Source organism: Dipodomys merriami, unplaced genomic scaffold (genome assembly GCF_024711535.1).
Source record: "Dipodomys merriami isolate MVZ:Mamm:240054 unplaced genomic scaffold, mDipMer1.0.p SCAF_634, whole genome shotgun sequence".
NCBI lineage: Eukaryota > Metazoa > Chordata > Mammalia > Rodentia > Heteromyidae > Dipodomys > Dipodomys merriami.
Window position 1 is genome coordinate 191,618 of NW_027206218.1, and position 12,299 is coordinate 203,916.

A 12,299-nucleotide genomic window follows, 5' to 3' on the forward strand; every position below is an offset into this window, starting at 1 on the left:
TGCTAAGATTTTGTTAAAAAATTTCCTAGACCATTAACTTCTGTCTCTAAGTGCTCCTCTACACCCATTATTCTCAGATTAGGCCTTCTGATGGTGTCTGCCAAGTTTTGGATAGATCTATCATATTTCATGGATTTGTCTTGTACGGTTGTATGTTCTTTCTCTATAATATCTAGGCTGTCTTCAATCCCTGATATTCGATCTTCTGCATGGTCTAGCCTACTATCAAGACTTTCAACTTTGTTTTTATATTTCTTTTCCTTCTATTTGGTCGGCTTTGATGGCTTCAAATTCTTTGTTGGGGCTTTGTTTTACATCTTGTATGAACTTTACTTCCTTAATTTGGTGTTCAGTGTTTATTCTCAAATCACTTAGTTGATTGGTTATGGTTTCCTTGACTCCCATTCCTTCTGTTGTTTTCCATTCAGCATTCCCTTTGTGGACTCCCTGACTTCTTTCAGCTCTCTATTCATGGATTCCATGAATGTCTTTAGTGATCTTTGTGTATTCTCATCCTGCTCTCTCTATTCCTTTATTACTCTTTGATTAGCTTCCTCAGTTCATGCAATTCCTGTAGTTCTCTTTCAGTGTTCTGAGTATTCTCACAGCATTCCTGACTTTCTCTTTGTCTGTCCTCAGCCAGCTGATGCAATTCCTGTCTCTTTGACTGATCTCAGCCTGTTCACGCCATTCCTTTATTTCTCTTTGAGTGTTCTCAAGCTGCTCATGCAATTCCTGTATCAATCTTTGAGTAGCTTCCTCAAGCTCATGATATTCCAGTATTTATCTTTGGTTTGCCTCCTCTCTCCTTATCACGCTCACACTGTGTCTTTTGCAGGTTTTAATCTTTTCATTTACCATGTTTACCAGTAGTGTATGTAGAGCTTTATGGGAGCTCTCCTCTGGATAATTCATTGTCTGTTCTGTCCCCTGATTTTCATGAGTGGGACTTGAGATACCAGGACTTGCCATTTTTCTTTTGTTTTTCCGTCTTCTTCTGCCCATTTGGGATGAAAGTAACACCAGTTTTGTGCTAGAATACCATCTTAATGCAAGCATCAACCAAAGTGTGTAGTTGAACAGTCAAAAGTCTGCAGATACAATCTAGTTCAACAGATATATTTATTCAACATTAAACAACTGTGTATTAATGGACTACGAACAGCAAAGAAGAATTTGGCAAACCAGAAATTATTAGGTTTAGGGTAAGATGTGGGTAAAAATAGGAATAGAGGGCTGTGGAAAGATAAAGGGAGTGTTGAATTAACTAAGTCCTACTCTCAAAGAGGGAAATAGATTGGATAGAATGATAGTAGAGAAAGAGAAAAAAAGAAGAAAAAGAAAAAAGAGAGAAGAAAAACAAGAATTATAATTAAAAAGTGAAACACTTTAAAATTCTGCAAAATTAGAAATGTAATATACCGAGAAGAACGGGGATAGGATGAGAAAGGTGGAGGGATAGGAAGAAGACCTGAAAACCTAAAAAATAAAAATGCTTAAAATAGTATATAGGTATAAAGAGGTAGTACTGCTATTAAGGAATTTAAGTCTAATCAACCACGGGTATATTTGAGGGTGAGCAGAACAGCAATTAAATCACGCAAAAATGAACAAAAGAGAAGAGAATGTGAAAAGAATGAGAAAGAAAGAAAATAAAGGATCAAAACATTAGTAAACCTATATGAACAAAAACACCCACACACATATTCCCCTAAAATAAAAATTATGAGGAAGAAAAAAAAGTTTAATAGAAAACAATTTTTAAGTTAAAAATTAAAAATTAAGAAAAGTTAAAAAAGTTTTTTTTTAAAACAGGTACAATAAAAGAGTTCTTTGATATTTTTGAGGGGCATGGGAAGATCCTGTATGTCCCTTGTGTCCATAACCAGTCTCTTGTTGGAGTCTCTGATCTGATTATGGTGTTTGATTTTCCTGTGGATTGATTGGTTTCTTAAGTCAGTTTGTTTGGGTAAGCAGAAAATTGCTCTGCTTTATCCAAGATTTTGTGATCCTCCTCCTAGGGTAGTTCTCTGGGAGGAGATCTGCTTTGAGTATCACAAAAGAGGGAGATGGCTGTTTCCTCTATTTTGGAGATGCTTTGATGAGGCTAGGTTCTGGGTAGAGTTGAGGCCTTTCAGCAAACTGTAGCTTTTCCCTGAGGGGCTAGCTTCTAAGACACTCACAGAGCCCATCCTGGAGCCATTCTCATGCTTTATGTTTACTGAATTTCCATTGATTGTCAAGGCTGCTGTAGGAAGGGGCTGTCTCTGGCTCTATTTACCCAGTGAACAAAACCACTCCTGTATGGGTGGAGCTTTTTCTGCCTGGGCTGGGTGAATTTTCCCTGGGTGTTGCTGAGCCTGCCAAGTCAGGTTAGGTTCCTGTGACCTGCTAAATCAATCTTTTGTTTTCTTCCAAGTCCTGAGTTGGAGCTAGCTGCCCAGCCAGCCTTTTGTCAGTATCAAAGATGGAGATCTCTGGTAGTGGGGATGGGGAGGGGTGGCCTTCCCTCCTCTGCTCCCTGAGAAGGAGTGAGGATGTCATGCTTCTACTCACGCCAGAGTCTTGGTTCCTGGGTTGTCTCTCTTCTGAGATCTGCAGGATGAAGATGTCTTCTCCTTGTCAGTTCTTGCTGGTGTTGAGTAGAATCTGCATGCCCACTGCGTCTGGCACCTAGGTCCCATACTCGCTGTGTTGCAAGTATGGTGGCTACGGACGCTGCCACCTCTGCCGTCACTGCAGCTGCGGCTTCTGGCATTTGCTCAGGTCTGTTTCCTTCCTTGGATTTTCCCTCTCTGGCCAAAGTCTCTGTACTGTAGTGGCACACTTGGTGTGATTCCTTGGCTTAAGACTGTTCACTGGAACACTAAACCTGCTTTACATGCGAGAGCTTGTTTAGCCTCCAGCTTCTCCTCTGCCATCTACCCAGAACCACTGAAGACAATGATCTCTTTCTGAACAGACATCTCCTGGTTGATATATTATTGGGAAAAATAAATGAAATCTTCATATTCAATTTGTAGAATACCTGAAATGTCAAATGCACAGAACTTCAGACTGCAGTTATATAACAGAATTCTTTCAAAAAAAAAAAAGATGTGACTAGCTATGTAAAAATAATTTTTAAATTAAAATTAATTAATTAAAATATGAACATTTAGTCCTGTAATCATTATCTTTATTGTCTCAGGAGATACATTGCTCTAGGGCATATCTCAATGACGTCTGTCTTAAGTAGTGTCCTGATCAGATTTATTCACCAAGAGGTATGTATTGCAAATACAATTGTTTCATTACGAAAATGATTATGTGAATGTACATTACACAAACACACAACCTCCTCTATTTTAAACAGCAAATAATCAAATCAACTTATATCAGTCATGACAAATGTGAAGTGTCATGATTCCTTTTCAATATGCAAATGAAAGATCCTAGAATTCTAAAAAGTTCATAAAATCCTGAACAAAGAAAGCATCTTAAAATAAACATAGTGTGTTTCAATTTTCATAGGATGGATTTTTTTCTTCTTTAATAAAAAATATAACATAAAGCTTTAAATTTCTGAATACTAATTTTGACAGGATTTTTAAATGCCAAGTAAGTGCTAAATAATTCAAAAATTCACTAAGGTCCTTTTGTTCATCTAATGAAAATCTTATGAATCTTTTGAAAGTTTAGAAACAAATATTTTTCTGAGCATCTAACCATTGATTACAGATGTGAGTATATCGTTATTTATTTAGTTTATTTTTTAATTTTTATTTTTGTCAGTCATGGGGCTTGAATTCTGGGCTTGGGATGCTGTCCCTCAGCTCTTCAGCTCAAGGAGAGTGCTCTACCACATGAGCCACAACGCCACTTCCAGTTTTCTAGTGGTTAATTGGAGATGAGTCTCATAGACTTTCCTGCCCGGGCTGGCTTTGAACTGTGATCCTCAGATCGCAGCCAGCTCATTTGCTAGGATTACAGGCGTGAGCCACTGGCGCCCAGCAGATTTGAGTATTTCTATACAACATTGCAATTATAATTTAACATAACTGATTCTTTTAATACATCAAATCTTTGCACAGCAAAGGTCCCACAAATTCAATGACTTACAAAATGTGTTACGAAGTATACAATTAAATTTATTAAAACATATCAGCACCATGTGTTAACATTTTATGATTTTACACCAGACTAAGACCAGAGCTACACTATAAGACTTACTCTCTTCATCATGTTTGGACTTATTTTGACATCTTCCAAGGTTTGTGATAGTCTCACCACATCAGTAAAGGATACCAGTTTGTGGCAGATTGTTTATTGTTTAAACCAAATGACTTAATTTCTTCTTTAAACTTGGATTCAACTATAAACTTTAGCAATCCATATTTTTAAATATGTTTCTCTTCTATGTAACTTGATGGCACAACTTACCAAAAAGTGAAACTTTTAAGAATTATTGTAACATTTTCCAGACAAAAGTATAGCGAAGTATAACATTTCTAACACCCATTCACTACCTGAAACCCCCATCAACATGTTTCCAAAATTATTTTATTTCTTCCTACTCTCTTTCTCCTTGAATATTTTAAAGCAATAGCAAAATCATGTTATTCCATGTTTTAACATTTCAAGATGTCTCTGACAAAGGAGTATTATCACAGCTACCCAAATTAGTGAGTCTTTGTTATATTTCAATTAGGAGCCCATTTCCAAATTATCATTACCATTGTTTTATTTCATTTTGTTTTGGGAAATAAGCATAAAAATCAATCTGCTGATATTTATTGGTCTTTCTTTTTTGTTTGTTTGCTTATACTGGAATTTGAATCCAGGGTTTTATAGCTGCTCGGCAGGTGATCTCCTACTTGAGACATGTCCCAAGCCCTTCTTTTGCCTTCGTTATTTTTTGGAGAGAGTCACCCGTTTCCATTTTCTCTCGGGGCCTGCCTTGGACCATCATTTTTGTATCTATGCTTCTTGTATATCTGAGTTTATCTTGTATTGCTCCTATTTGTTGGTCTTTTAAGTTGTCTTAAAATCTCATGCTCTTTCTTTCACTCTCTTCCTTTATGTTTTTAGCTTATTATAGAAATTAGTCAATTATTTTCTTGAATATCTGCAAATGCACGTGGTTATTTCCTCCTATGGCAATTGACTTGTACTAAAGTATTTCCCATTGATTGGAAATGAGCACTAAATACTGAAGTGAATCAGATTCATTATTTGAAGGAGAAAGTGCTCTTAAGGATAAATAATAGGAGGTGCTATTGCTTTAGTAATATATTATGCCAGAAGTTACTGGTGCTGAGACCATCAGTGAATTCAAGGATTTGCCAACTTGATTCCTTTCATTGTAAAGCTCTACATCAAGATTTTAGCTAAAAGTTCTGGCATATATTGATCATCATTACTTAGTGTTTAAATATGACTTTTTTTTATCCTTCACAATTAACTAACTGGAATCTTTCTGTATTCCTTTATAATTTATTTCTTTATAGTTATCTGAAATAACATTTGTAAGTAAATATAGGATAATTGCTTAACTTTTTTTAAAGTTACTAATAGTTAAAATAATGAGTTGATGTTTTAACAATGACATACATATTTCAATGAGTTTGGTATGTGATTTTCATTTTTGTTCCTCTGCCTCCTTTTAAGTACCAACAGAAGCAACTTATATTACATTGCAATTTTATTCTTTTTAGTTTTACTTTATTTTCCTTTTGTGCACTTTTATTATTATTATAAAGTGATGTATGGAGATGTTACAGTTAAGTCAGCTAAACATGTTTTGAACAATATCATTACCTTCTGGTTTTCTGGTGGTTGGCCAGAGATCAGAGTCCTACCCTGGCTGACTTCAAACCTGAGATCTCAACCTCCTGAATAGCTAGGATTATAGGCATGAGCCACTGGCACCTAGATTTTTGCATCCTATTTTTGACATAACCTCATTAGTTTTTGTTTCTTGCTTTCTGATACAAAAATACATCAGATGTTCATACTGAAAGAATACTTCCTGTCCTACACAAAGAACCAACCATTTTCCCAAGGAGCTCTGGTTCCATTTAGGAGCACATTTTTATATGACAATTTGGAATTCTCCATGTTCATTGCATCTGATTTGTCATACTCCCAAGCCTTAAAAACAGCTGCATTTTTCCTTAGAGGGGAAAATAGCAATCATGAATTCTGCCTAATATTTCTAACTTAAGTTTAAATACACAAGGTTTTTACTTCAACATCTTTGAATTTCTCTCCTCAGCTTTCTCCTCTTCTTTCATCTCTGTCTCTGAAAATATTTCTTACTAATAGTATTAAAACATTTATTTGCCTTTTATGTATCCAGAATAACATCACAAATATTACAAACATGACTACAAAAGTGACCACAATTCAAAATATCTTTGTGGTTCAGGGTCTACAACTAAAATGATGCATTCCACAGTCAGTTACACTAATCATTTTATCTGCATAGTTATGTTGTAAGTTGTACTTTTAAATGATGACAAGGTTAACCATAATCCATTGTGCATCTTAAGATATCGATCTGTATTGTTAATATTGTTATACTTCTATATGTTTATTATTATTTTTTAATATTATTAAGATCTTCTAGAGTTGTCTCCAAGGTGGTAGAGAAAAACTGAGTTATCATCATTAATACTTTCTTGGGTCATTTGAGTCCTTTTTCATCTTGAACACAACCTGTCATCCTTCGTTATGATGTGCAATTGCTGATGCTCAATTCTCCTGAACTGTTGTGACCACCTGGTGTAAACACTAGGCTTTGGTGTAATTTTGGTTTAAGTGCTATTTTTACTGAGACCATCTTAGTATTTTCATATGTTCGGATAAAAATAAGTAACCATATATACTTCCTAAATGGGCAGCATTATACTGAAATCAATTAATATTCTACAGTAATTTTTTCCTCCTTTCTACTCTATCTTACTCTTCTATCCCCCTCCTTAGACATGAACTCCTTCTCAATCCTAGTTTTGAAAGAGCAGAGATAAAGGATCGAAGATAAAAGATAGAAGATAAAGGATAGAGATCAAAACAAGCAGAAATCCAGTTGCTACTATAGTGACAGAGATGAAAATATAATGTTTTTCACTGATTAATACTGATTTCATTTCCCAAGTTAAAATTTTTCATGGCAAGCCTTGCCTTTGTTATAAAACATCGTTACTTTGACAAGATTTTCTCCTACATTGACAAAAGTTGTTAATGAATACCTTATGGTGACAAGGTAACAATACTGACAGAGGCTATATCTTTGATCAAAAGGACTGAATTTTTCTAAGAATACCTTCCCTCTCATCTAACAATTATTAGACACTTACATGTCAAGCACTGGGCTTAGAGATAAGAGTACAAAATTAAGAAAGCTGACGGTAAATAATTTAGATATTTTCCTGTCAGAAATTTGGACAATTAAAAAGGGCATGTTCTGATATTTATAATTCTATAAAGGTCATAAAAGAAGGTATCTTGGGTATTGAAAATTGATTCTTATTCAGGACAGGGAAATGAATGTATCTTTGCAATGTTTAGGAACATTCTTACTTTGCCTCATCTTTTTATAAACCTCATTAACTCATTCATCCGTATTCACCCCATGTCTCAACCAGATAGAACTATTTTCAGTTGTCAGAACATATGATATTTTACTCAGAATATCCTCCTTGCCTTGAAGGCCCTTTCACATTGTTTACTAAATTTCTCCGTGGATTGTAGGACTCAATTCTTTTCTTTTTGAATTATTTCTGTATATTTTATCAAATGAAATTGAGCTCACTGACTTGTACCCACCTACCTGCTGTTATCCTTTATTGTATAGACTTTGTATCTGTCCCATCAGCTGGAGTATTGGCTCTATGAATGCAAGGCAGAGATTTCTGCAGTGAGAGTGATTTCTCCTGTATCTTCTGATCTATATCTATATAGATTACACTTCTGGCTTGTCATACATAAAATGGCATGTCTAGGGGAAGAGATGTGGTACTTAAGGACATGTCCTTGAACTTTGCCAACCTCAGCATCCTATACTTTTTACTTTCTCATAAGCAAACTGGAGATGGTAATAAAATGAGTTTATTGCTTGGCACTCAGAAAACTATATGATGTCATTATTATCCTTTGTCTGTACAATGTATTTTTTAAAATAAGATAATACATAGTCTCACTACATGAGCTATTTATTTTTAATAAAGGAATTAATGAAGATTATCAGAATAAACTAGTATAGCCAAAAGTAAATACATGAATAATATTTTTTAAAGTGATCAGAAAAAGGTGGGCATTGTGGTATATATCTGTAAGTTCAGCACTTGAGAGGCAGAAGTGGGAATTCTGATAAAGAGTTCCAGGCCAACCTAAGCAACAGGGAGACCTTATCTCAAGAAAGAAAACAGTAATCACAAACCAAATGCCTATTGAAAGCATGGTAGTCAATTCCTATATGGCATCCTCTATAGAAATGTTTCTCAAGATACGATCCCCATTCCAGCATCACATATGGGCATTGTTAGTAAAACCAGTCCTTAAAACTTACCCTAGAGTAGCTAAAACAGAAGTTCTGAAAGTGGATCTAGAGATCTGCTTTAATAAACACTCCAGATTTTTTCTAAACATACAAAGTCTTGAAAACAGTGCTATGCAGTGTGAGTATAAATAATCTACCAATAAATACATGAATATGGAAGGATCTCACAAATACAGTGTTGAATGAAAGAAACCAAACAAAAGAAAAACACATAGTACATAAATCTATTTACATATATCTCAAAAACAGTCAAAATTAATCAGAATTGTTAGAATCCAAGTAATTATTATTGGTCACTCTGGCTACATAATTTGAAGGGCCCAATAGAAAACTAAGAGGCAGATACTCTTGTTAAAATCTAGTCCTTTTAAGTATTTAGCATTCATCTCGGGTTCTAGGATTTCTACTCTGTCAGATTCCATTTTATAATGGGTTGATTTTTAACATCAGACTTAGTTCTTCTGCAATGTCAATGTCTGGCTGTCACTCAAAATTTTCTTCAAATATTTTTATTCTCAATAAAATATTTCATGTGACATGGTTAAACTCTCATTGGTACTTCAAATCATAACAAGAAAGCATTCCTCCACTCTACCTCTCCCACCATGTCCACTTCCTGTATGACAGTTACCTTCAACTCTAAACATCACTCCTAATATTTTCTACTCTTCTTTGTATAGGATAGTATTAAAAAAAACTACTACTTCATTTTCAATAAATATCTGTGCTATGTGTAGGACAGTTGTTTTTGGTTGGTCGTGGGGCTAGAACTCTGGGCTTGGGCGCTGTCCCTCAGCTCTTCAGCTCAAGGCAAGTACTCTACCGCTTGAGCCACAACTCCACTTCCGGTTTTCTAGTGGTTTATTGGCGATAAGAGTCTCCCGGACTTTCCTGCCCGGACTGGCTTTGAACTGTGATCCTCAGATATAATCCTCCTGAGCAGCTAGGATTACAGGTTTGAGCCACTGGCACCTAGCTTTGCTATGTTTAGAATATTATTGTCTTCTCAGAACTAGCACTGAAACTTCATCATCAAAGGCCTATTAGAAAGAGGCATTACCTTTAGGAGGTACTTGACAGGTAAGTAGATTACAAGTCCTTGTATGTGTTTGATGAAGAGAATTCTCCCCTCCTTGCCCTTAGATCTCCTATAGTGAAGATAGAGCACCCCTCTTAGAAGAGTGCAGTGACAAGATATCATCTTGGAAACAGAGAGCCCGGGTCCTAACCAAAAGAGACCTTGAGCTTGGATTTCCTAGCCTTCAGAAAAAATGCTATTATTTCATAAAAAGCAACAAAAAAGGCATTCAAAGTTCATAAATGATAGGATATTTTTATCAGTAGGGATTGTATTTTATTTCTAAGAACAAGTTCCTGCTGTGGTGTCATATCTAAACTCCTAGACTATAGTTCCAAGTCTGGAAACCTAGCACTACGTTTATTTTCAATGAGTCACTTGTTCCCTTCATTGCATTTATCAATGGTAACAACAGGAAAACTCTGGAACATTATGGGATAGATGGTGGAACTAGTTTTGTTGCATTTTTGAGGTAGGAGTCACATAAAAATGATTCAGAACAAGTCCACAAACAGTCATAAAGTCTTGAGAAATAACATTGTCTGCTTTTTTTCTTTTTTTTATATTGAGTTTGTTAAAGCTGACAACACTGCCTTGTATTTTTCAATTAACACTTACATGGAAGAAAACCTTGCAAGTGAAAATTTACAAAAAGCCTTCCCCCCAAATGGTTGAAATATTCTAATAGCAGCAGAGGAAGACTCTGAATCATAGAAGGCATCTGATCCTTGAGACAAGAAAAAAAAATTGGCAGACAAGAGCTAAATAATATGACGAATCTTGTTTACCTTGAAACAGCAGAGAATGAAGTAATTTATCTAGAAATACATGAAGTACTTGCAGACCCAGTTTACTACTCTTATTAGAGACCATAATGTAATATACTACCATAAAAAATCTAATAGACATGGTCTTGTTATTCTAAGGCTAGACATCTAGGACAAACAGAAGTTCCAAGAATCTGAAGCCTATTTAAAATGCAGTCCAAATGACAGCCATGTTCTATAGAAAGTGGGTTCAAAGCCAAAGGAGGAAGAGCACTGTGACTGTGAGCATTACAGGCAGGTAATGGAAGAGAATGCCAAAAGAAAATGCCAAAAAAAGCAGGAACCTGAATACGTTTCGTTCATGGACTGTCTAAAATGCAACAGGCTCAAACTTAATTTTGGAAGCCATAAACATCAATTGCTGGTTGCATTTGCAAGAATTCTGTCCCGGCAATCTGAGGATGACATTTTTTGTTGAAAGTGACATTCTTTCAGAAGAATAAACAGATGTTATAGACTATTAAGAATGTTAACAGATGTTATAGATGTTAAGGATTAAGAAGACAATGATCTCGTTTTCTTATTGTGAAAATACTGTACAGAGGGGTTACAATTACATGGGCAAGATAATGAGTACATTTCTTACTAAGCATTGTAGCTTCCTCCTTTGTTTCCCTTTCCTATCCCTTCACATCCTCTCCCCACCACCCCGCCACCTCCACCGAATTCACCGCTCCCTATACCCCCATCACCAAAATTGTAAAGTTAATTTTTCGATATAATGATTTGTACATTTCATTGTTGCAATGGGTCAAACTGTATCTCTATTTAAACGATTTGTTTGTTCCCTTCCCTTCCACAAATTATACCAACATCAAATACAGTGAAAGCAGGGGTTATAGTATGGGGGAGTGACATACAAAGCAACAAAGAAATCATCTTACAAATATGTTAGAAACAATCACATGAAAGAAAAAAATTGAATATATATCTTAGGTTTCATTGCCCTAACATCAACATAACTGACCTTTTCTGCTTCACTCAGACATATACTAGTTATTGCAAATAAGGGAAACTATGGGACCTTTGTTTCTTTGTGCCTAGATTACTTCACTTAATGTAATTTTTTCCAAGTCTTTCCATTTCCTAACAAATGAGGCAATGTCATTCTTTCTGATGGAGGCAGAGAATTCAATTGTGTATATATATGGCATTTTCTTGATCCATTCAGCTACTGAGGGGCATCTGGGTTGGTTCCATATCTTAGCAATGGTAAATAATGCTGAAATAAACATAGTCGTGCTGATAGCTTTAGTGTGGTCTTGTTGGTGATCATTTGGGTAAATGCCCAAAAGTGGGACTGCTGGGTCATAGGGGAGCTCTATGTGGAGTCTTTTCAGGAATATCCATACTGCTTTCCAAAGTGGTTGAACAAGTTTACACTCCAATCAACAATGCAGTAAGGTTCCCATCTGTCCACATCCCCTCCAGCATCTGTTGTTATTAGAGTTCTTGGTTATAGCCATTCTAACTGGGGTGCGGTGATATCTCAATGTTGTTTTGATTTGCATTTCTTTTATGGCTAGAGAGGTTGAACTTTTCTTCCTGTGTCTATTGGAAATCCTCTTTCCTCTTCAGAGCAGTTTCTCTTTAAGTCTTCAGCCCACTTATTTATTAGGCAGTTGTTTCTTTGAAGATTTGTTGTTGGGGGATTTAATTTTTTGATTTCAAGCTATATTTTAGATATGAGACCCTTGTCTGTTGTGTGGCTAGTGAAGGTCTTCTCCCAAACCGGGGGTTTCTATTGATCTTGCTAGCTATGTCCTTTGCCATACAGAAGCTCTGCAATTTCATACAACCCCATTTGTCCAATCTTTCTTTTATTTGTTGAGTTTCTGGGTCTCTATTAAGA

The 12,299-nt window shown here is 35.7% G+C and overlaps 1 pseudogene; it reads left to right on the top strand.

Annotated features, from left to right (window-relative positions):
* LOC138815289 (leucine-rich repeat-containing protein 14B-like) overlaps positions 1-12,299 on the top strand; it is a 126,276-nt pseudogene that overhangs the window by 73,665 nt on the left and 40,312 nt on the right.